This window comes from Triturus cristatus, chromosome 2_1 (assembly GCF_964204655.1).
Source record: "Triturus cristatus chromosome 2_1, aTriCri1.1, whole genome shotgun sequence".
NCBI lineage: Eukaryota > Metazoa > Chordata > Amphibia > Caudata > Salamandridae > Triturus > Triturus cristatus.
The window spans coordinates 719704761-719731654 of NC_140581.1; the positions used below are offsets into that span (position 1 = coordinate 719704761).

Consider the following 26894-nt stretch of genomic DNA (forward strand, 5'->3'; position numbering starts at 1 on the left):
ATACTATGTGTCTTTTAAATGCGAGGGGGAATTTGGCATAGAGTGCAAATGGTGTGCCTTTGAGTAACAATATTGTTATATCCGTGTCTGCTGCTATTCGTCAACTCACATTGACATTTGTTTTCCCCATATGCTTGCACATACCAAGAAATGACCTCAGTGCATATGCCCCGCCACACTATGCTCTTCCTTTCCTGAAAAAAGTTTGCTGTACCTTATGTCTATGCCTTCGTAATGTTCTGTTTTGGCAAAGTTTAAACAATGCAGTTGTGTTACAACACCGATTGCCTTTCAACCTTCTATAGAGTCTGGTGTGCTGAAGCCCATCCAGTTATATCCAGTGTTCGCCACAGATTGTTTTTAAGCAACCCTCTTGATTCAGTCCACACCTATTGGCTATGGCTTGTTACCTCTGCGAGGGACGCTGCCCTGCTCTCCACGGAGGCGGGAGTCCTGATGACACTTACCCACAGGTTATGGGGAGTTAGAGCACCCTACAGGGATTTGGCAGATTCATCCACCCTAGACACTAAGTTAGGGAGCATTAGGTAGGTAAACAATACTACAGTACTTGTATGCAAGCATATACTCTCTGTTACAGCACAATGGTTTAACTGTTTATCTTTTTCACCATTCTTTTAATGAACAAATTATCCTGTTTTCTTCTATTGATTATCACAGCACACGTTTTTTACACAAGAATCGCTATGCTTCAGTATATAGGGAAATGCCTTGCTGAGTATTACTTTTGTATCTCTTTGGGTATACATGAGTTACTACACGGAAGGTTCTAGGTCTATTACCACGATATCCTTGGAGAGTCAGGGTTTTCATGTTCTGAGGTTGCACCTTCCATTTTTTACCTGGTCAGGTTTTGGGTACAGATGGTGCACCGCGAGCTAGCAGGACTACAGGCCAACATGTCCTGAAGTATAAGCTGTACTGTTGCTTGGATATGAGTTTACCCTAAAAAAATGAAAAGATAAGAGGCTTTTGGCAAAACCGGAACAGATTGGTTTAATGAAATGCTTGCGGCTGAGCGAGCCTCAACAAAGTGTCTTCTCAAAGTCTGTCGCTCTACAAAGTTTTGACCGCTGTTACTGCTGAGGTACGATAAAGCAATTTTCTACATACCAAAAGAGCATCTCATTCATAAATCAACAAATCCGTGCGCCTGATAAGGACCCCGATGGCTCTCAACCTCAGGGAGAGTTAGTGTGGGCCAGTGTGGATGTGTCCTGATTTCCAGCATGAAGAGCACGTGATCGCTATGTGTGGTGTGTATGTCATGTCCTAATAGGTTGAGTGTTTCTATCTACATGTGGTATCTAGCTTTGTGGTATTTTGGGTAACGTGAGTCCTTTACCAAACGTGTTTTATTGGGGCCAATTTCCTCAGACCTGTTTGTGGTGCAACTATCTATCCGTGGGATTGATTGGGTTTTTCCCTGGGCGCGCGTTTCTCTTTAGGTTAAGAAAGACCCTCCTGTGACCTGTTATTCGATAGACATGGGTGTGGGTTGTAGAACTTGTATTACCATGTATCTCTGACTTCTGGTTCATGGGGAGGTCACCTTGAGTGAATCCATCAGCAATGATATAAGTTCATTGGAACTCGTGAAAATAATATGTCAGTCACTGGTATCCTTTTTATCAACAACCCTAACATTGTGCATACGGTTGTCATAGCATACATTGACATTGTTCTTACTGGTGTTCTTACTGGTATTGACACGGTTACGTTTACTTAATTCATAATGTCCATCGGTATTATTATTACTAGTAACAGTAAAGTCATTTGAGCATGGATTATGACATGCAACGATCTCGTCATTGCTGGTGCAGACGCTACTGTGCAGGTACAGGGTATGACATACATTAACATTGCATTGACGGATAGAGCCCAAGTAGCTCGCCATGATCGTATAGTGGTTAGTACTCTGCGTTGTGTGTGTGTGCAAACATTGCATTGACGGGTACTGGCATGGTCATGTGGGCACAGGTTATGGCATACGTTGATATTGCATGTATTGGTATTGCTGTTGTCGGGTCTGCACTCATCATGGTATTCATCGTATAAACCCATTCCAACAGCATGACAATGTATAACCTAATAAAGCATGATGTTTGTGATGTATGGAATTTTTATGTATGCAAGTTATTGAAATTTCTTTCAAATGAATTGTGGCAAGCATTCTTTCCACAATACAGTGATCATTTTAAGAATGTGTAATCACGTGAAAATATGACCTTGATACCTGGACCCCACCTAACTTAATCTCTGATACTTACTTTTTGGTATTGTGTTTTTCAAGTCAAATAGCAAAAACTGCAGCAAATTCACAAATTATTTTTTTTTTAAATTACATAAACATTGGCAAAGTCTGGCCACTTTGTGAATGAATGTGCTTGTTTATTGATTGGTGTCTGTATGTGGTTGTGTGGATAGCTGGCAGATGGCTAAGGTCTGGAAGAAAGGTTGAGGTGATGGTGGGAATGCCCATGACATGAGAAGATGATTGAAATGCAAAGGAGGCTGTGCTAGGAGAAGGTGGAGAAGCAGTCGGGAGCAGTCGTAAAAGAAAGAAAATATTCAGAATTACTCCAAGCTCTCAAAATCAAGAATGTGTAAAGTAATATGTAAGAAAGTCCAATGTCTTTTATTTTGACATCCAGGTTTTTTCCAGAATTGTTATCTGTTATGCATATCCCTCCTTGTCATCAATACAGCTCCTTGTCAATACGTGTTTCGTCTGTTTACATACAACAAGACTTCATCAGGGCAAATCAGTGATCACTACCGTCCTTATCAATATAAGGAATTATACTCTCATTGCGGCGCGTCAGAGATTTAAATTTGCACCAGTCCAAACATAAATAGTATTGAAGGGCTAAATCTGCCATTCCGCGAATCGGTCGGTAGAGTACTCCCTGTGGTATGGTAGTTCCGTGGAGTTGAGAGGGATGTCCAGCACCAGGGAAAATGTATGGACAGTGCTTGGATACTGTGTTACGTTTGGGGCATGTGGTGGCCCCTGCATCGATGTTCCCTGGGGATGGATCTTGGCACTGGTAGCAGAGTCTGGGCCTCACGGAATTCATGATTGTAACACAGTACATTTCAGCTTTTAATAACCTCTACAGGGGAAGTGGATCTTATTGCATAAACTGAGGAGACTGGATTGAGAAATTTGAATGCTGAGGACATGAAAATGTGTGAAAATGTACACTATTGAAGTATTTGTTAAATTACCAAGGCGTGCATAGAGAAGTGCATCTCTCGGATACAGAACCCACCTCTAGCGACACCCAGCACTCAATTGAACAAATTCCATACAGTCCTATAACCTCAAATGAAATCAACCTCCAGATAAAGCATCTGGAATTAGATGGTGAGAAAGATGATGAGAACAAGAGAGAATTTCAGAGGATTGGGTTGTGCACAGAGAAAGAAGAGGTGGTTAGAGAGAAAAGAGAAGAAAAAAGTGTGAAAATGGAGAACGTGAAGGACATGGCTCATGCATTCGTGGTTAAGAGCTTAATGCTAGAAGGCATCATGAAGGACTTATTAGTACTGTGCTCTGTGGGCAATGTGTTAACATGGCTTGTTTCCAGTTAGTTTACTGTGAGGCTTATCACATTCCACAGGAGAGGACAACAGGCTTATTAAGCTGCTGGCTACACACCAGGTCCGAAATTTAAACTGATTAGGACGTGGTTTATTGACAGGGTTACGTCAAGATGAAAAACTGTTTGGTCGAACCCCTGATTTGTAGTGGATCAAGTTTAAGAAGACTGAACATTTCCATCATGGATCTGGGCTTCCTAGATGTATGGGGTATTTGAGCGCGAGAGTGGATAAATGGAAAGAACGTAGCGACTTTTGATGAGTTTATTGATATTACTGAGCACCTTTTAGAAGCTTTTACTCCAAAAATGAATCAGTCCCATGTTGAAAGTAGTGTCCAGACTCCGATCTGATAGCTGTCATTGCAGACTCACATGTGTACTAGCAAATTGATTCTGGAAGGACAATCCAGTTATTCTCACCAGCAGAATCATGCCAAACTCTAACAGAATGAAACATTTATTTTGGAAGTGGTCAGGTTTTTTGATATTTTTCTAACAATCTTTTTTTTTTTAACATAATTTTATTAGCTTTCAAATAGGACAACATACAGAAGTCGGTTATCAGCATCAGTAATAGCTTGTGCATTACAAATGGCAGCGGTAAAGAACACATCATTGTCCATGTTAAGTATGCATGTATAGTTCCAAAAGAAATAGGAGTTAGTCATCGGATCAGCACATAACTCCAGTAAAGTTGAGTAAACACAAGTTACATATCATGAGCATGTGAGATAGGAAACAGTCTGAACATAAACAAGCATACTGTATATTGTCACATCATTCCCAATATTAACAAGATAAAAGGTAAGACGATACCCAGCTCCCCCCCCTTCCACTGGTTCGTAAGTATTAAGAGCGATCTCGCTCTCCTGTGGGACCACATCTTGTGCGTTTAGGAAGTGTGTTACATAGTGGTACATAAAGACATTTAATAACAACCTTGGTGGGCAAAAGGGCCGTATGCATGCTTATAATACGTAAATAGCCGACAGTTTATCAAGTAGATATCGTTATGGCGTTCAGGGGAATGCGGGGGTAGTGGGGTGATTCGGGGCTATTGGTGACGTTGGGGGTGTAAAGGAGTCTATATAGCTTTGAAAATTTCCAACATGTGATCCCATTCCAGAGAGATGAGAGTCTTACGCAGACCCTGGAATACTTCCTGTCGGATTATAGCACCCTCAGCCTTTCCCCAACGTGTCAATTCTGTTTGCCAGTATAGTGGTGTAGGGGGAGAGGCAAACTTATTTTTGTAACAATCATATACAAAAATATACATTTACTGGCATCTTCCCTATACGCTTTGTTAAAAAGATTTTGGGTTATGACTCATTGTGCAGGAGTGCACCTGTATGCCAGCACCATTCACACTGGGAATGTAGGAAGTTATTAAAAAGGATCTATGGGACAATATAAAATCCACTAACCTAGTAAATGATTACAACTAGCCTTTTCAAGAAAACATTTCTACAATGTTTTTATTTGTATTTGTCGCAATTGCTTTTTAGTTTTTCTAAAGAGAGGCATCCTTAAAGACCCCCCCCCCTTTATTTCCCTACCCCCCCCCATTCCTCTGCGTATCACATCATGACCCTCCAACTGCATCAAAACAAATAAGGTTTCCGATTTATAAGGAAAATAATCAATTTTTACTTAATTCTTGTATACATCCAAAGTACTTCCCACCTACCATGTTTCTATTAATGTGTTAATATGTGAATGGTATACAAATTTGAACAATAGTTAAAACGTACTGCAGTGTGATGTATAGAGGAAATATGACCCACCATTCTTGCTGCAGTCCTGACCTAGGGATTTCACCTTCAATTCAGACACAAAAGACATGGGCATGTTTATCTCCCCAGAGCACTTCACTTTTTCCGATTCCAGTATTCCAAGTAAAATCTCAAAACGGCGTTCTTTTGTGGGTAGCGATGCTCTTCTTATGACTTTGTCAGGAAGAGAAATATACCATAACATACATATTTGTAAAGCTCACATTCACCCCTTGGGGGCTTTTAGCGCTAATTAACAGGTGTTTATTGTTCCCCAAGTTATTAGTAATCATTGTATCAACCTCAAAAGGATGAAATGTCATGTAGAAATGCCAAAATTGGAACCTGTGACTCAGGTTTAACACACTCCTTGAGTGGATGCATTAGTCCACTGACCCATCAGACCCAAAAGAGAAGGACTTCTGTGTAGTGAGGAAGCATTTTAGGGTTCCATATGTGTATCTATCTACCATTTGCTTTTCTGATCTTTCTCACTGTTTTTGGTCACTTAGAGGTTACAGTTGCTCCATGCTCTTAGCTTGTTTTTCTGCAGACCGAGGACCGGGTGGAGACTGCAAGGATTGGTGAACAGTGCACAGCTGCAGAAGCTCTAGCTAGACTCAAGCCCAAGTGAGAGCCCACTCTGGTGTTAGGGGATTAGATCTCCAGGACATCTGCCTATTTTGAGCTGTGCTACTTATGAATATGGTAGTAAGCGTTTTCTGTCCCGTGCTTAAGACACTAAAGGCACTGACAAATGTGATGCATATATCAATTTTTCAACACAATCAACAAAATAGGAGCCAAGGAAATAACATGAAATTGACAGCATCACTACCTCTCATCCTCCATTGCTCCCCAGTTGGATGTTTTTCAAATTCCTCTTGTGCACCGAGCTTACCAACATCCTGAATTCACTCAAGATCTTTGCATAAGAAGACAACCAAATTCTACCATCATCAAATCTCTTTGACATGCCTTCATTCCCCTCCTTCCTTAGGTGAGCAACTTTTTGGGATGGTTCTAAGACAGGAAAGATGATTTCCTACTGAAGAAACCAACTTTGAACTCAGATGACCTTGCCAATCAGCCTTCTGCCCTATCTACAAGAGCAGAAATATGAGAGTAATTTTCTACGAGACTGGAAATCTGCCTTCAGAGCATGCTGCAGCTTTAAAATAGTTATTAGTTAAGTACTAGATGATGCTGTCCTCTCCGAGAACAGGAAAGAACCCCACCTCCTGATCTCGCTCAACTTCTAGGCCACGTTCAACAGTCGAACCGGAACTGATTCACATCCTGAAAATTCCCCTGGGCTTCTGCGATATAGTCCTGTGATGGTTCACCTTCTACATCGCCAACCGTCATCAGCTCTCTCTGATAAAACATCCCAAAAATTGGATCCCTGATGTGCTCCCAACTCCTCTGGAGCACACCAATGATCCATCCTCACCACCACTATTTTAATCTCTACATGAAACCTTTCAGAACCTTACGCAGTAACAATAGACAGATCCATCTATTCACTAATGGCACTAATGCAACCTTAAAGTCTACTCAGTCAGTGGCATGCAGCAGTTCAACACCCACCTGAAGCTAATCTAGAACTGAATGTCAAGTATCTTGCTAAAGCCCAACCAGACAAACAGTTATTCCTATTTGTAAAACAACTCTGATCGGTTACGGATTCAAGTCTAGCGATCTGGCATGAATCTAGAGAACTTCAACCTGCAAATGGCAGAAAATGCAAAATTGCATTGTCGTCACAGACTTTAATTTGAAAGAATTAATTCCCAAGAAAACCAGGACCGCGTGGTACCAGCTGTCACTGCTAAAAAAAAATATATAACCCTTTCTTACAGACAATGATTCCAGAAAAATTGTTCAAACCCTGGATCTCTCCCATCTGCATGGAAGCAACGCTCCGCTCAATAGCTTATCCAGCAGTACTCCTACACCCCCCACAGGCATGTTACATGCTGCGGCCCGTCTCATCAAGATCTTGAATTTCAACTTTGTTCTAGTGTAAATGTTGTCTTTCATAATTTTCAGTCATGTGATGCAGGGCTTTGTATGATGCATCCAGACCCTGGAAGCAGATGGTGCTCTGTCTAGCTCAGTGCTTCCCAAACCTTTTAGAACCACGACCTAGTGTTTAGTAGAACAAACGTTTGCGACCCACCTAACTTTAATGGGCGTGAGGTGGGAACGCTTTTTACTGTAAAGAAAGAAATATGAAAGAGACTATTAGTTATAGATTCCTTACCTTAGAACTACCCCCAGGCGTCAGACTGGATCCGTAGAATCTTTCTTAAGCAGTACCCCTGTAGAACGGTAGGTGGCATCGGTCGACTCCGCGTTCGCCGTTGGCGTCGTGATCACCGGAATGACGTCGCGGTATCTACTTGGACGCTGCCCCTGGGCGCTGACATCAGTTCTTTCTTTATCTGCGCCAGCTAGCGCAGATCCAGAGAGAGCGGTACCCTTAGCCACTTTTTGACTAAAATTTTTTGACTTTGTTGACATCTTTTTTTCGAGTTCAACTCCTGGTGCACGTAAGGATGTCCCAGTTGGGTGATGCAGGTGGTCGATTCATCCCCAGACCGTGGTATGCTTTCTCCCCCTACTGTGGCCAAGGAGGAGGGAGCCTCCTATGCTGTGGTGTTGCGTAGGGTGGCTGAGGGCTTGGGCCTTGAGTTTCCTATGGTGGTAGTCAGGACTAACCTCCTGACTGAGGTGCATACGCCGGCAGCAGCCTCTTCGGAGCCGGAACTGCCTTTCAATGAAGCACTTAAGGATATCCTACTGGGCACTTGGTCCCAAGCCCAGCATAGGGGCTCCTGTGGACTGGATGATTGCCCGATGCCACCGCCCGGCTCCTGGCGACCCACTTTTCCTCTCCCAACACCCTACCCCTGAGAGCTTGGTGGTCCAAGCTTCAACCTCAAAAGGCGTGTTCCCCACTGCTCCCTCTGATAGGGATTCCAAGAAGCTGGACCATCTTGGGAAGAAGATGTTTTTTTCCGCCAGCTTAGTACTGCAGTCGGTGAACACCACATGTCTCTTGGGCTGTTATTCCTACTCCGTGTGAGACTCGGTCGCGTAAGTGCTTCCAAAGTGCCCGGAGTAGGCCCAGACTGTACTCTCCCGTTTGCTTGTCGAGGGTAGAGATGCAGCAAAGTTCGCCATCCGCTGTGGGCTAGACACTGCCGATGTGCTGGGTAGGACGATTTCTAAGTCGGTAGCCCTGAGACGCTACGCCTGGCTGAGGTCCATTGGCATCTCAGGAGATGTCCAGTTTACCCTTTTGGACATGCCCTTTGATGGCCGTTGCCTGTTTGGCGACAAGGCAGACAACGCGCTTGAGCGCTTCAAGGACTCTAGGCCTACTACCAGATTTTTGGGCCTCGCTACTGCCTTGCTCCCCTCATGGCTACGGAAGGGGAGGGCTAAAGGCTGGCGCAAGCTACTCCACCTCTTCGCAGCCGAGGATGTGGGACTCTTCATTGTGGGTTTTGGGGCCAGCGGTTTGGCCAGTCCACCAGTGCCCCCTCTGCAGCAGCCTCCAAACCTTCCTAGTACGACCTTTCAGGGCCACCAGTTGCCAGTGGGTGGCAGGGTCCGCCATCACCTCCCCCACTAGCACAACATCACGTCGGACAGGTGGATTTTTTTAGATAGTCCGTAGGGGCTACTCCCTCCCCTTCGATACTACCCCTCCCTTCATGCCACCAACACTCCCATTGCATGTTGGAGGATCCATTGGCCCTTCTCCGCCAGGAAGTTGCGCTCCCTTGGCTAAGGGTGCCATCGAGCGAGTTCCTGTGTCAGAATTAGGTTGTGGTGGTTATTCCCACTACTTCCTACTGCCCAAGAAGAACAAAGGCCTGTGTCCTATCTTGGATCTCAGGACGTCAACCCCTTCCCCCGGAAGAAGAAGTTCAAAATGTTGACATTGGCTCAGGTCTTGTCTGCCCTCGACCCTGGAGACTGTATGGTAGTGTTGGACTTGCAGGGCGCTTATTTTCACATCCCCGTCCTGTGGGTCCACAGGCATTACCTACGGGTCACCGTAGGCCACTAGCATTTTCAGTTTACCGTTCTCTCCTTTGGCCTTAGCAGCGCCCCTCAGCTGTTCACAAAAATGATGGCTGTGGCCGTAGTTGATCTGCGCAGATCAGGGGTTCCAGCCTTCCCCTATCTCGATGACTGGCTGTTGAAGGTGAGTTCTACCCAGGCTGTCGTTTCCCACCTCCAGTCTACGGCGGACCTCCTGCACTCGCTGGGGTTCACTATCAATGTGCCGAAGTCGCACCCGATTCCCTCTCAGAAGCTAATTTTTATCGGAGCTGTTCTGGACACAGCACAGTTTTGGGCCTATCCTCCCAAGCAGCGAGTCCAGGACATTCGGGCTATGATACTGATGTTTCAGCCTCTATCCCGGGTTTTGGTGAGGATGACCTTGAGGCTGCTAAGCCTCATGGCCTCCTGCATCCTGCTGGTGGACTATGCAAGATGGCATATGCGGGCTCTGCTGTGGGACCTGAAGTTCCAGTGGGCGCAGCATCACAGGAATCTTTCCGATCCTCTCCAGATCTCGGAGGGCACTGCACATCAATTGCAGTGGTGGCTAACTAACCAGGATTGGGTCGACGACAGATCCCTCCCCCTTCCCCAACCAGACTTCACAGTGGTGACAGATGCGTCACTTCTGGGATGGGGCGGCCACATGGGAGATGTGGAGATCAGAGGCCTCTGGTCTCCAGTGGAGTCTGGGCTCCACATCAACCTGCTGGAGCTCCGGGCGATCCGTCTTGCACTGAAAGCATTCTTTCCTTCTGTCAAAGGGAGAGTAGTGCAGGTGTTCACAGACAACACCGCTGCCATGTGGTAGTGCAACAAACAGGGCAGGCAGGGTGGGGTCGTGGACCTTGTCAAGATGCTCTCTGCCTCTGGACATGGCTGGAACATCGGGGCATGTCCCTGGTGGTTTAACACCTAGCAGGTTCCCTGAACGCCAGGGTGGCCGAACTCAGCCGCTGGTGCATCATGGATCACAAATGGCATCTTCACTTAGAGGTGGTGCAAGGTCTCTTTCAGCAGTGGGGAGAGCCTTGGTTAGATCTGTTCGCCACTTAAGAGAACACGTAATGTCAGCAGTTCTGCGTGTTGGAATTTCCAAGGCTGCACTCGCTCGGCGACGCTTTTCGTCGCAAGTAGAATTGCGGTCTTCTATACACCTTTCCGCCTAGACCGCTTCTGCCCAGAGTGCTAAAGAAGATAATGCGCGACTGGGCCCCAAGTCATTCTTGTGGCTCCAGATTGGGCACGAAGAGTCTGGTAATCCGAGCTCTTGCACATGGCCATCGATTCGCCTATCAGATTGCCCCTTCGGGAGGATCTTCTGTCGCAGCAGCAGGGGATGGTCCTCCTCCCGAACCTGTCCAGCCTCCACCTCCTTGAGTGGAGATTGAGAGGCGACAGTTGACAGCTTTCGACCTTCCTCCTGAAGTCTGTAATGTTATCTTGGCAGCCAGGCGTCCCTTCACTAAAACAGTATACGCCTGTAGATGTAAAACATTTGTGGCATGGTGCACAGAAAAGGCTGTGGATCCACTTTCTGCCCCTCTTTCAGAGGTTCTCCTCTTCATTCTTTCTTTGGCCCAGCAGGGCTCGGCTCTGGTCACTCTTAAGGCTATCTTTCGGCCTTTCTTCGCTTTTCTGTCAGCCTTCTCTTTTCACGTCCCCTATTGTAAATAGATTTCTTAAGGGCATTACTTACCTCTTTCCTCCTATTCCTTTCGTAATGCCCCAGTGGGACTTGAATCTGGTCTTAACCTACCTCATGAGTGCTCCTTTCGAGCCACTACATATTTGTCCTCCCGGACTATTGACCCTGAAGACTGCTTTTCTGGTTGCAATCACCTCTGCTTGCAGGGTGTGTGACCTTCAGGCTCTTTCTTCTAAACTTCCTTTCCTTTCTGTTCATCCGGACAAGGTTGTCTTTCGAACTCAACCTTCTTTTCTTCCCAAAGTGGTTACCTCTTTCCACATAGGACGGACCATCACTTTACCCATCTTCTCGCCCCCGCATCCTTCTAAAGAGGAGGAGAGGCTCCACCGTCTGGATACAAAACCTGCGCTATCTTTTTATCTGTCTCACACAAAACAATTCCAGGTGGATGCTCAACTCTTTGTTGGCTATGTGGGCACCAAGTGAGGTCAGGCTGTGCTAAAGTGGACCATCTCTCGATGAGTCGTCCTTTGCATTAGAATTTGCTATTTCTTGGCAAAAAAGGAGCCTCCAGTAGGCCTGCGCGCCAATTCCATCAGGGCGACGGCAGCCACTACTGCTTTGGGACGTGGAGTCCCCCTCGGTGACATCTGCCAAGCAGCCATGTGGGCATCACTGCACACGTTCACTAAGCATTACTGCCTGGATAGTCCAGTCCGGAGAGATGGCTTCTTTGGCTGTTCAGTTCTCCAGGACTTTCTGGTGTGAACTTGGTTTATTGACCCACCTCCGGGGTTGGTATTGCTGATGTATCTATTCTAAGGTAAGGAATCTATAACTAATAGTCTCTTTCAGATGAACAAGTTACTTACCTTTGGTAACGATATATCTGTAAGAGACATATCAGTTATAGATCCCTTACCACCCCACCCATCCTCCCTGTTCTGCAAACTGACTTCTAGAGGAAGGAATTCCCTTTGAGGGCCCTAGTTTTGTGCACCAGTGGTCAGTGTCTTGCATGTCTCTGCGCTTCTGGCGTGGAATGTTGTGTAAAGAGGGGGTGGCGTCTAAGTAGATACTGCGACGTCATTCCGGCGATCACGACGACAATGATGCACGCGGAGTCATCCAACGCCACCTACTGACGCACAGGGATACTGCTGAAGAAATATTCTCAGCTGAGAACTTTTTAACCAATCAAATTCATCTCCTGGCCCCTTAACTTCAGAATCAAGCGAGGGCTTTCCTTCCGAATCAAACACAATGGGCACACACAGTACTTCCTTAAGGCTTCAATCGGAGCCTTTTGACCCTTCTTCGCCGCCCGCTGAGCTCACAAGTCAACAACTCTCACCCAAATGGCCCCCAAATCTTTCAAACTCCAGCTTTCTTTCACATGCAAATGAGCCTTGGACCTTTGGTTCCCCTAAAACAGGAGTGGTAATTGGTCTGCAGCCTTAAAAACGACGCCCTGATTTAAATGGCAAACGCAGCCATAATGCATGCAGACAAATTAGATACTCAAATAAATATATTGCAAACCATCGCTGGCCTGATCTCCGGATTAGACTCAAAACTGGAACACTTAAACTCACTAATCCACAGAGCCCAGGCAAATACGGCTTTAATGGTCAAACAAAACGACTGTGGATGCAGTCCAATACTGCAGAATCTAGAAAAGCTCCCAGAGATAATGAGCACTCTAGTTAAGGACCTCAAGAATGAAGTCAATAGGTGACCGCCCACCTTATATTCCCAGCCCTAACAAAACACAAAGCCGCCCACAAGCGCGAAGGATTTACAAACAAACGATAAGGAAGCTTCGCATGAAACTACAGGGGCCATGGGAGACTAAATAAACAGAGCAGAAGAACCTGAAACAAAAATCAGCTGCAATTTAGAAAAAGTCCCAGGAACTATCAACAAGTCAAAGCTAATCACTTCGGAAAGCCAACATTTATCTAGAACAAATACGAAAAAATTAAACAAATCAAAAAAAATTAAAAACCCATAATAAAGGGTCTATCTTGCATTGGCTCCAGTTGGAAAACAAGGATAATGAGGATAAGAATAAAGAACACCATGAGGTTATTACCTCTTCTCTAAAAACGACTCCAAATAAAACAACTTCAGGTATACAAACGGACGGCACAACCAACAGTGAACTCATCGCTCCAGGCTCGTTTGGACACCCTATGGCGCATCTGTCTAAGTCCCTGGATATGACTGACCAAGAATCTAGGTGGCACGTTAACAATATGGCCATGTACGGCTTAGACCCCCCTCTTCCTAAGACCACAACCCCCTACTAAGATGGCCCCTTTTACCGGTATCCGGTTTACAGCCTCCCATTCACCCCTAAGGCGGCAAATCATTTTATCACAAAAAGGTTTTGGATTAGGGGGTCGTTAAACCCCCGGCCGTATTTATTAAAAATTAAACATAAAACAATTTTTATATATCCATTATTTACACCATACGCAGAAAGTCCATTGCATTACTTTGATTACATTGATAGGTACATATATCATGTTTGCTAACCTTAACATATCTCTAATACATAGACATTCCTATCCGAATCTAGACATTACATAATCAAATACATTTATCTTTCTGTGTATCCCTATTTGAGCCTACGGCAAGGTCAATGACTGGCGCCAGATCCTGATCAAACTATGACCGCCCTCCAAACTGGAGTAGGCATGCGCAGGGGGCCCGTTCCCCGGGACGGTACTTCACCCCGAGCACCCCCATACGCCCCGCAGATTAACTCCATAAGCGACCCTTGCAGTTATGCGCCGTTTACTTGCGCCCTTGTGCGTGTGCGAGGTGGCCAACCAGCCTACTGGAAAGCGTAACTTACTTCCTTCCCCCCACACCCTTCCAGCCAACTGGCTGTAACTGCCCCTGGAGTTCCGTGAGAGACCACTTGTCCCTCCCCCTTGGGCGACCCTATTCAAGAATGGCGTCGCCTTCTTAGGACCTTAAATTTACTGCTCACCAATCATGACCTTACTGCCACAGGCCTGCATAGTTGCCCGACTATCAGACCCCCCCCAAACGGCTCACTGAAAGGTCATGCCCTGTCCCTATACCCAATTAACCAAGCCAAAAGATTCTCCATGAAGATTTCATTTCCCAATTTGGACAAATGGGCGCCGTCTTTTAAGAAGCACGGCTCCCCCCGATGTACCCATGGGCTATCGTCTGCAAATGTGGAGACCTGAATAACCTTGCCAATTTGTTAATAATTCTTTTCACCGAGTGTTTCAATGCCCTCACAGACTCCCCTCCCCGTCATTGGAATCTCGGCACCATATGTGACCAAACCAGAGTGGACCCCGGACAAAGCCGTGCCAACCAGCCCCCTTCTACCCAGGTGTACCAAGTCATTCCCTCCCAAGTGCAGGATAATAAATGCTGGGGTGAGCACTTTCCCTGTCTAGCCGGTCTAACACCAAGCCCCTGTATTGACCCAAGCGCAGACCCCCTTGTCCATGGAATGATAACCTAAAACCTGCCTGCCTTGTTCTCTTCTCATAGTTGCCTGAAAGAAAGAAGTTACTTAAACGCCTCACATATGAATGACCAATAACCCACACGACGCATGTTCCTTGGTCCCGGGCGTGCACCCGTTCTTGCGCCGATCCAGGTTGGTGTTTTGCCGCTGTCAGTTTCCCTCCTGCGTGACAGAGTCGCGAAACTGTAAAATGAGCAGAAAAGAAACACAGCATCAGAACAAACTGTCTGAGCAATTCTCATAACATATGCAGCCGCACATAGCGTTTATAGCAATTGGAGGGCCACCTGCACTTCCTTCCCGGTAAACCCCCTTGCCGCCGCTTTGGTGGCAGCCCCTATCCTAAAGGAATGTGTTCCAAAGCTGCTGGGATCTAAACCTGCCTTCTACACTGCCATGTCCATGATCCTTTTAAATTGCAACCTCGTGAGTGGGGTACCATCAGCATGAATTAACAATGGCCCCCCTGTCCTCCTGGGCCTTTGCCTCAAAAAGGCCTCCAGTTTGGTGATAGGGCAGCAAAGGTTCCCCTGCGCCCGGCGCAGCACCACCCCCCTCCCCGCGGTCCTCCTGGTCGGTCTTAGATCTCTGAATAGATATGAACAAAGAGTCGCCTTGGATCCTAACATGGCTAAACTGCAGACCACTCTCTTGATCTTGCTTGTTTTTGGACACCAACTCTCCAATTCTGAACGCGCCGTAAAATGCCAGTGAAAACGCGGCGCAACAAAAAGGCTTCTGCCTCCGTGTTGCAAATCTGGCTAAGAGCCCCCAAAATTAATGGCAGGAGATCAACCCCTATAGGCCGCCTTGGGTCCGGTTGCATCCCCTGGAGGCGTTGCCAACCCTTCAGAGCTTTCCTTACAGTGAAACTATTCGCGGGGTCCCCCCTACCCCTTGCTTGCGCAAAGAAGATGATCGCTGCTACATGCCTCTGTGCTGCTGCCACTGAGCGCCCCTCATTTCTTAACGCCCCCAGGTAAGAGAGAACAGACCCAGTGTCATGCCACCTCTCCCCCCCCACTCCTTCCCCAAAAATGTACAGTATGCCCAAAACGCCCCTTCATAGGCCCTCCTGGTCCTGGGTGCTAGACTAGCCGCTACGAGGTCCGTCAGTTGGGGGAACCAATCTACCAAAGTCGTTCTGGGAAGGGTGTCGGGTTCTCTGCCGCCGCCGGGAGATGTGCCCTGAATACCTGTATCTTGAAGCGAGAGAGTGCATCAGCAGCATGGTTTAACACTCCTGGGAGATGTTTAGCCCTAAATTGCATATTTAATTTCATGCATAACCAGATTATTTCTTTCAACAGACGGAGGATCATCTTACACCTTGCTGCCTGCTGGTTGATGCATTCCACTACTGTCATATTATCTGACCATAACACCACTTACTGATTCCACAATTGTTCTGGCCACACTGACAATGCCACAAAGATAGGGAAAAGCTCTAAAAACCCAATGTTGTCCGTCAAACCGTTGTCCGTCAAACCGTTGTCTGACTACCATGCAGGCCACCGCTGTGCCACCCACTCGGTACCCAGTATAGCGCCAAATCCTTCACTACCCGCAGAATCAGTCATTAAACCCAACTCTGCGGATGAAGTGAGCGGACCGGGCCATATTACTGTTCCATTGAAGTAATGCCATCCAAATCCGCATATCCTGCTTAACCTCAGCAGACAGCCTGGTGTGGTGGTGTCTCTCTGAGACCTGACATGGCTTGTGAGATGGATCTCGAAAATGGTCATGCCATAGGGATGATACGCAAAGCAAAGTTCAACTGACCCACTGTCTGCAGCAGCTGGTGCAGCGTAACCTTCTCTTTATCCAGGCACTGCTACAAGGCTGACCTAATCTTAATGACCTTGTCTGAGGGCAGCCGAAAACAACCCTGGGTTGAGTCTAACTCGATCTCCAAGAAGTCAATCATTGTAGATGGCCCGATCGTCTTCCCTGGTGCTAATGGGACCCCAAAACTCTGCATGAGCGTGCAAAATTCCCGCAGTGCCCTCCCACACTCCTGAGAGCCTTTTGACCCTAGGAAGAGGAAATCGAGGCAGTGCAAAACATACTGGTGCCCCGTCACCTGTCTAAAAACCCATTCCAAAAATGAACTGAATTTTTCAAAGTAGGCGCAGGAGACCGAGCAACCCATAGGCATGCACATGTCCATGTAGAACTTCCCCTGCAACTGGAAGCCCAGTAGATGAAAGTCTAAAGGGTGGACTGGTAACAGGCGGAAAGCTGACTTAATGTCTGACTTCGCCAGCAGCACGCCAGGGCTCAAACCCCATAGCATCTCAGCAGCTTGATCAAAAGATGCATATTTAACTGTGCACAGCTCATCGTCAATAGCATCGTTTAAGGATTTCCCCCTGGGTGCAGACAGGTTATAATTCAACCTAAACTCCCCTGAATCTTTTTTAGGGACCACCCCCAGAGGTGAACAGACAAAATTCTTAACAGGGACAGTGTCAAATGGTCCTGCTATTCTGCCCAGGTGTAGCTCTTTCTCTATTTTAGTTGCAGCCACATTTGGGTTGGCCCTGGCTGATATCTGATTCCTGCACTCGGGTGTCCCTACATAATCTGGGGCGTGAATCCTAAAACCATATCTGAAACCGTCTAGCAACAATCTGGCAGATGAAGGACAAGTGTATCTATTTAAACCATCGGATCAATGCAGTTGTTATAATGGGAGAACGTGCTTTATTCAAAGAAATATCCTCAATCCTGCTTCTTTTTCCCTCTATCCTTTTTTAAAACACTTGGATTCAGGGTGTGATGTATTGGCGCAGAAAGAGCATGAGTGCTTGAACTTACACGTGCCAGGAGCCCTAGCGCATGTGTGCCTGTTGAAGTCCCAACATACCCCTTTTTTGCCTCCCCCACTACTGGAGGTAGCCGGGGGAAATGACTGAAAGGACTGGCCCTTGTGACCCACAACCAAATGGGCCTAACCATGAAATCATATCAATCTGGTCCCAAGTGAGGGCAGGGTCTGAGGCCTTAGCTCTTCTGAAGCTTTTATCATATTCCTTCCATCCTATGCCATCATATTTGTCGTGTGCCCCAGCGATCCTACTCTGGTAGCATGCCATTTCTGCTGCCAGATTTGGGAAACGCTCTGCCATAACAGCCATGTAAACTGAGAAACCCCTCACCCAGTTAATCAAAGTTTCCTCAATCCTATATTTTTGCAGTTCGCTTGCCCACTCCCTCGGGAGCATCCAATTTTTCTTTTTCTTGGCCTCCTCCCTTTCAGTTTCATCAAGCAGCAAAGAGAACATACTGATATAACCCCCCTTCCAAATCTTCTCTTTCACTTCCTGTGTGACATGTCTTGCCAGCTGTTCCCTAGGTGTGCGGGCTTCACCCACGCCGAACACGGACATGGCCTGCCGCTTACCGGCTACAGCTGCGCCTGCTGGGTCTGCTGCTTCTCTTTTGCTGAGTTCACACCTGAGCTGCTTGCTGCAACTTCTTTGCTGGCCCCACTAGGGGCTGCGTCCCCCTCTGGAGTGACCGGGATTGGAGCACCTGGCCCTTCCCCAGGCGTGCCCCATCCAGCTAAGCCACTAGTTGCTGGACTTTATCAAGCAAGTCCTCCCCGCTGCCAGCCATCCCAGCTGCTGGGGACCAATTCCCAACCGTACCCAACCAAGGGAGAACCGCCGCTAAGCTGGCTACCAAATCCTGAGGAACTGGGGGAACCCCCGCGGGCCCCCCCAAAGGGGCAACTGGGGCCTGCGGGCTACCTGTACCTGCTGGAGGAACACCCCCACCACTGCCTGCTGGATTACTATGCCCAGCTGACCCAGGATCACCTCCCTCCCCACTTGTCCGTGGAACTGGCAGAGGAGCCACTGGTCCACTGCCTGGTGGATTCCTACCCCCAGATGACTCAGGATCACCCCCCTCCTCGCTTGTCCATGGAACTGGCAAAGGGGCCACTGGTTCAGTGGGGCCATTTGCCCCTTCACCCACCGGTGCCCCCCCTTTTTTTAGCTCTACTCCTTTTGGGAAGGGGAGGGAACGCTGCCTTGGGGGCCACAATGGACCGTCTGGGCCTGTCTGCAACCTCTTCTTGCCGATCAACTTTCTCTCTGAGGTCTGCAGTGGCCTGTCCCATCTCTTCAACCTTTTTTAATCTATCCTCCATATCAACCATTTTACTCCATGCGAGAGCTCTGTTCCCCCCTTTTACCTTACTGGCCATTGTACCTTAAAACAGCAAACCGTTGCTTAAACCTCTTGTGAGGAATGTGTAACCCGCTACCCCAAATTAAACAGTGCCCCCCACTAGCTAAAAAGGCACCCTTGGAGCAGCCTACACTACACACCCCAACAGCCTACCGCGGCCTGGGACACCGCCCAGACCCTTACCGTGTAGTTCGTAGGGGGTACATGACCGGCCACAAGCAACCAGAGCCACGCCCACCAGCTAATTCAGTGGGTCAGGTGAGTCTTGCTCGAACCCGCGTGGCTCCCAGAAGCGCTGGAATACAGGCCTGTCCATGTCCCCTTGAGGTCCCCCTCGTGCTGGTAATCCAATTAGAGTCATCCCAAACCACGCCGCCGCTCAGCTGTTGATTGACACCAATTCAGTACACCAGCTGCTCTTTTCCGCCGCAACCACGTGCTGGGCGCCGTCCCATTCGCTGGTTTACTGCCTTAAAATTAAAAAAATAGTTCAAGTGAAGCCTCTAAACGAGGCTAAAAGGTCCCTGCCTCAGGATCGACCCCAAAACCCTGTTCCTGGCTGCTCCACAACCTCCAATGCCAATAGCCACGGTCACGCTCCCAACGCGCTATCCCTGCTCCTTTCAGCACTTGCACACCGCGCTCATGCAGACGGCCCCGCTCGCGCTCCCAACGCGCTGAAACACCCGTATCTTTAAATTGGCACACATGCACTAAGGACTGCTTGGAAAATCAAGCGCTTGCCTTGCTGAGCTACCTCACCAGCTGTCTATTCGTAGCTCACTGCACTTGCCAACCGCTCCCTGAACCGTCACCGCGATGCGTGCAATTCTGGGCTCCCAGCCTTGTCAGTTTCGGCTGTCGCTGGTTCCCGCGCTTCAGAGCTCCCGGCTCTCTCCGTCGATATGCCGCAACTCGCTGCCGACCTCAGCTTGAGCCTGACGCCGACCTCAAAGAGAAAGCGCACAAGTGTAAAGCCTCCCAGCGAGGCTGCCGGATCTCCCGCGACTCCCTCGGGACTGCTGACCACGTCTTCGGAAACACTACCACCGACCTGTAAAATACAAGGTGGCAATTAAATACAGCCTCCTAGTGAGGCCGGAAGGATGCCTGTGTCGGCTGTGGGAGCGGCGAGCAAAGAGGCAGCCTTCGCCGCTCCCCAGCCTTTTATTGTGCCTTAGAATCCAGCCAGGAGCCGGTTCTAACCGGCCCCTGATGTTTGGGCGACGCGCCCCCCGGAAGTGATTATTATCACTTCCGGGGCGCGAACCGGACAAACCAATCCCTGATGGAGCGTGCCCGACGCGTCACTAATGCGTGCGATGGGCCCGCCTCTGTATTGTCATCGGGGGCCGGCACAACTGCCATACATGTGGCATGTCCGATGCCGGCCCCTGCCTTACTATACACAAGGGCCACAAGCTGAAGAAGCAAACCACGATAAATGTGTTCTCACGACAGCAATAGACCATAAGGAGCCCCAACTAGTAATCAAAACTATTAACTATAGGGAGACAACGTCCATTCAAACACGCACCGACGATTTATTTTCGTCCACTGTCCACCACAACAAGCTCAGGAGCTACGCTCAGCGGATGGTAGTAAGCTCAAATCTGCCCGGGGACGACTTGAATACCCAGGGGAAATCTACTCTGAACTCTATAGAGGCCCCTGATGCACAGGAGGCAACTACACATCAAAATCTGTCATTTACCAACCAAACAAAAGATCAAGAAAAACTAAAAGTACAGCTATATCCTGAATATATCTCGCAGGGGAAATGGGACATTCTTAATAGAGGCAATCTCCTGAAGCTTTGCGTAAATATTCCGGGCTTAGAAAAAATAAAAACAACTGATATTGACAGTGTGTCTTTCCTCGCCCCTGGACTAAGCGAGACAAATGAGACAACAGAGATAATCTTCGCCAATCCGGCTATGGCCGAGGCCCTGAGAAGAAACAACAAGCAACTGGAAAACTGGGGTATAAAAATTAAGACCCCGTCTGCCATAAAATATCCAGCGATCCTGAAAAGTAGAGACCTGAAGGAACAGCTGGGCCCTAAAGAACTGAATTATCAGAAAAGGACGCTCAAAAAGGATTCAACCTGGCCAGCAACAGGGTCTATTATTCAAGGCACCAAAGGTGGATCAAAAATTAATCTGACCAGCGATAGCCCAATCCAAATAACACGCGCAGAAGGGGGCAACCGCTCCTGCTCGACTATGGGGCACATTAGCAAAGACTGGTCCTGGCTCCCACGGGTCCTAAATCCTAGCCCCTAACACCAGGTCCCTCGCAAGCAAGGAGTCTGCGCTTTCAAATGTTCAGCTTCTCCTAAGAAACGGCTATGCCCAGCATATACGCCCCTCGGACAACATCCAAACATTAAACATCATGACTTGGAATGTCGCAGGGATCACCAAGGTTTTGCAAAGCCCACTAGCAACTACATTCCTTGAAGAAGCTGATTTAATTTGTACCCAAGAAACATGGGCAATCACACCTACGCCAATAAGAGGCTATGCAGAATATTCCAAACCTGCCACCAAAAGTAACATTTTAGGGAGACCCTCAGGGGGCATCTCCATATACATTAAGTACTCATTGAAAGGTCATTTTACAGAGATAAAGAACTCCTCGGACATGTTTTTGGCTGGCACCCTGAAAGCCCTTAAATACGGTGGATGGCCCACTATCAATACTTCTGATTAACATCTACTTCAACCCCCATGGGCCGGGCCCTAAAGACAAGCTTACGCAATTGATAACTCAGATAGAAACTCTGCTTCTACAGTTTGCATCCATGGAACCCATCATTCTTGGGGACTTCTATACGCACAAAATAGGGGATACTGTATTGCAAAGCCACTGCTTTGGGAGCACCGCGATTTTCAACGCCGTTATGCGTGCATCCAATTTGGAAACAACGCACTCCCTATTCTTAACGTATAAGCCTGGGGCATTCTTTGCACCCAGTTATAACAATCAGACCACAATAGACTATATTTTATTAAGTGAGAGATTACAAAAACTCATGTCAAACTATACTGTGCACCCACAGAGAGAAAGCGACCATGCCACCTTAATTGTACAGTTGACCATCACAGCAGACATTCGCCACTTTCTCTGCTGCATTGGGGCATCCAAAGGGGAAGAACAGCATAATCTTCTCAGAAAAATTAATTGGGGGCCAATGTCAATCAACAATTTTGCCTCTTGGAAACAAACGTAGACAGGCTGGAAAACCGGCTTAAATAATGCTGGCATCATAGACGAATGGGACTATCTCGCCCACGAAGTAGCCTCATTGCTTCGGGGGAGCACCACATACAGAACTCCCATAGACTCTTCTCATACCCTAGGACATGTCCCAGCGATCAAAGAAAGCGCCAAACAATTAAATGCCAAACGCAGAGTCTATCAGAAATACGGATCAGAGTCTGCCAAAATACAATTCCAAGTAGCTGCAAAAAGCCATTCAAAACCGGTTTGGAAAGCAAGACCTGAACGCACGGAGGCAAAATGGCTGAAGATCTTTTTTGCTGCTGGCACCGTGTGAGCCCCAAGAATGTTGGCAATACCTAAACAACCTAACTCACAGGGCCACTAACAGAGGGAATCCACTTGATGCGGGCACTTGGGTAGCCCACGTGAAAACCTTGTACTCGGACGGCTCGAACACAACTCCTCCAAATAGTCTCACAACAATAGGAGAGGGAACTGGCAACGCCACAGTCGAACCTACCATACCGTTGGATGATCCAACCCTCCCAGGTAAAGGACTAGTTGGTACAACTCTAAAAAAGATTCGACACAATGGGGCGCCTGGCCCCAACCGTCTGCCTGGCTCCCTCTTCAGGGAAGATACAGACTTTTGGATGGAAAATTTGGCTCAGTTGCACGCCGTATGCAGGCTCCTGGGGGATGTTCCAGATTCCTGGAGGGGATCACTGATTCACCCAATATATGAAAAAGGGCCTAACACAGACCCCAGGAACTACCGCATGATCGCCCTGCTGGACATTGAGGGCAATGCTTATGCAAGCACTGTTCTGGCGGAACTAATAGACTGGTGGGCACTGAAGGCCTCTTGCCCTTCTTTCAGACCGTTTTTAGACCAGGGGGCTCCACTGTGGACAACATTATCGCCCTGTCATACTTAGCCCATCAAGCGGTGGCCCATCAAACCCTGCCGCTTTTCGCCTCCTTTATTGATTATTTAGCGGCCTACGACGGGTTAGATCACACCATCCTCTGGCAGAAATTGGCTCGCTGGAACATCAGCCCATCTTTGCTACAAGCTATTAGATCGCTGTATTCACGAACCTGGGTAAGGGTCAAACTCTTGAGTGAGTTTGCCACAGAGAAAATCACCACGGATCAGGGGCTAAAGCAGGGCTGCGTCCTGGCCCTGATGCTTGTCAACTTATATACAGCCGACATGGGCCAAGACCTGCACGGAGCCACTTTAGCCACCCCCAGGATTGGGCATACAAAGATCCAATTGATGCAAAACGCTGACGACCTGGTTCTTTTGGATCATATCAAAATCGGCCTACAAAAAGCACTCACAGCTCTCACAGTCTACAACACCAAAAATAAGTTGGTCGCCAACCCAACCAAGTCTAAAATAGTGATCTTTGGCCACTACCCGAAAAATAAATTGGCCAAGTGGAGGCTGGGTCGGTTGACCTTGGACTGAGTACAACATTATAACTATCTGGGGGCTTGGCTTAGCGAAACGGGTCGCCCACGGGTCCACCTCCACAAACTGCAGCAGAAAGAGTCAAAGGTCACCTACGTCCTCTGCAAATTAAATGCTATTTTAGATAGTCCAACAACAACGGCCATTCAAAGAGTACTGCGGGCAAAACTACTACCATCCCTCAACTATGCGCATTAGGCATTTCCAGGACAATTTGCAAATGACCTAGAAAAAATACACTGCACAGCTTATAAAAAGCTATTTCGTCTACCAGTCTGCACCAGGAACAACTTAATTTGCCTGGAATTTAATCTTAATCAACAAAAATTGGACGAGATGGTGACCTTGACCAAATATTTTTATCAAACAATGGGGGCGCTGGAAAACTCCATGAAGGCCGTTATAAAACACATCTTCCAACAACCTGTCAATCCTTGGTTTGCCGGTCTCGCCTCCGCCAAAGACCTCTTGCAACTTGCAATAGAGAATTGGGACCCCAGCATAATCAAGTATGCCACTATTAAAACGACAATAAAAAAGCAAGTACGTCTACGTTCTCGCACTTGGGATACAGAATCCTTGGTAGCAAGAGGCTTCCACGAGACCCAAAGCCTCCCCCACACATTGTCCAGCCTCAAACTTCATCTTACGCAGGCTTTGGGGAGACAAGCCCTACATAGGATCCTAGCAGCTAGACTACATCCTCTCCCTCTTAAGAACTATATCCAACTGGTAAAGTAAAACCGGTCATCACGGAGTGCCGCCTTTGCAACTACAAACGAGTCTTTGGCCCACATTTTACTCTTCTGCCCAGTGGTGTGCCTAGTCTGCAAAATTTACCTCGGGTCCATCCTCCTCCAACTGGGCACTCGCACAGCAAAGGAGGCGGTCCATCGACTCTATCCATTGAACACTGTGAAGCATATGGCCAACTTTGGCAAATTTGTCCATTATACTCGTACAAAACTGATGGTCACCTCCCCCTAGGCTGTTAGACGGGCACTGCTGGGGCTGCCCTCTGGCCACTTTTTCACAACAGACTTACTTAATATACAAGACTGATTGTCACTTGATTGTCAAAATTCTCCTTTGCTATCTTAGATAAAAACAATGTTGTGCACATATACTTGTTTCTTCTATTTTAGATTTTTAGATTTTACTCTGTCATTATATAAGCTGTATTTTTGTAATGGTTTTAAGTAACCACACAAATAAAGAATTCATTCATTCATTCATTCACACAAGGCAGCTGTGAGCATTTCCCAGGAATTGCTCTAGTGTTATGAGAAACAAGGGAACCCAATTACAATGGTCAGGGACCCTGGGTATCAATAAGTTATGAACACAGTGGTCCCAGACAAGGACAATAGGAACAGAGGAAAATAAATATAGACTAGAAACCAGTACTATATTTGTTCTGTCCAGCTGGACAGGATCAATTTAATATTTGAAATATTTGAAAGAAAGTGGGGACACAATCCTGCATCTGACAAGGTATACATTAACCCTTTCGCTGCGGCGGGAATTCCGCCGCAGCGCTGGGGGGGGGGTTTGGGGGCAGCGCGGTGGCGCTGTGCTCATGATGGAGCCACTCTGTCATGAGCCACGGTTGAGCTGTGCTCATGACGGAGTGGTTCCGTCATGACTCCGCCCACTGCGCTAATCGCCCGCACAGGCGGGGAATTAGCGCCGCGTGGGCGGCGCGGCCGCCAACGGCCGCAGCATGACGGAACCACTCTGTCATGAGCACACGGCGACCGTGGCTCATGACGGAGTGGTTCCGTCATGAGTGGGGAAGGGGTTAAACAAAACATAAACAAAACAAAGGCTCAGACAGAACAGATGCTTGTACATCATACATTAAATAAAACAGGCATAGATGTGCGAAGACACCGTTACACACGAGAAATTTCAAATTAAATTGCATTTGCGGTGAGTCGACGACGTTCCGATCCTGTGAAAGCAATTGTGGGATCATCATCAGGACATTACATTACATGCCTGAGTAAAATTGCCTGTAAAACAATAGAGGGAAAATGGAGAAAGAAAACAATAGAGGGGGTCAATGGACAATAAGATATAAAAAACGGTGAAGCAACACACATCACGCAGATGGGGATGACAAGGTAGTTTGATCTGATTAACGTAACTGTGAAGAAGCAAGAAGTGACTATGTGAACCTGCCAACGAGTGGAAAACATTTCTACTGATAAGACTAAGTGAAAAGAGGTAGTAATTGGAAAGGGGGCAACCAGTGGTGGTGGCAATCGGAGGACACAATTGCTAGTTGGGTAAGATTATCTGAATTTATCTGTGAAGGTATTCTGTGCACGGCTTACTGTAAAGATGGAACGGCAGTAAAATACCACGTTAATAATTGCCATTTGAAGGACCGCAGCTGCGTGTCCAATTGGAAAACTGTTAAGTCAAGTAAGAATCATCTGCCGAGTACAGCGGTTTGATGAGCCGGTTAAAAAAAAAAAAAGGAGGGGGAGGGCAAGCCTCAGTGTGGTAAATCCGCGTGATGTGAAGGGAGTCTCTGTGCTCTGTGGTGTAGAGTCAGAATCAATCACATTTAAAGCTTGTGCTCGACCTGTAACTCCATGCTCCCCAGTCCTAATGATCAAACAGGTCCGGATAACTGTTCTTGACGAAGATGGGTAGATGTGAAGTCGTGGAAATATGTCAGTGGTTAATCTACTGTAACTTGATTGAAATGGAGCTATTTCCGACCCCCCCCCCCCACCCCCCATGGAGGACAAACACGTGCAGATACGCTGGTGTCATGTTGCATCTACTTCGCAAACAAAGTATCTTGAGCATCAGGACTGCGGAGGAGTGAGTTACAAATCAAACACGAGCATTATATGTGCCACAGTTTGGGAAACGCTGGTCTGGCACATAATGGAGGTGGGGAGTGAAAGCGCCATATGTAACGCACCCGAAGTAACACCCTCTGAGGCTGTCCTTGGAGTGAAGGTTTTTGTCAAATAGTCTGAGGCAGTTGATATTTCTGCCTCTCCTGCAAAATGAAAGGTATGTATGAAGGTTTGACTCTACATTATGAGTCTAGCAACGGTGCAGGTTTCCTCGTTAAAATCCATTCATTTTAGCAGGGCCCTTGATGAAGGAAAGCACTCTTATGGCAGCAGTTTTAGAAGTGAAGCCGATGATGTGTCACAGATTCTTTGAACTCTGCCTTCCTCCGCCGGGCGTGGACGTGCGTCCCTCCAGTTTTACTCTGCGTGCAGGCGCAGCATTGCCCATGAACTAAGATGGCGAGTGTTGAATACTTCTATAATTCCACACTTTAAATGTTGCCATA

At 47.4% G+C, this 26894-nt stretch overlaps 1 protein-coding gene across 1 annotated transcript in view; it reads left to right on the top strand.

The window, feature by feature from the left end:
* Window positions 1-26894, top strand: part of HSD17B4 (hydroxysteroid 17-beta dehydrogenase 4) — a 974808-nt gene that overhangs the window by 492323 nt on the left and 455591 nt on the right. The window lies entirely within an intron of this gene.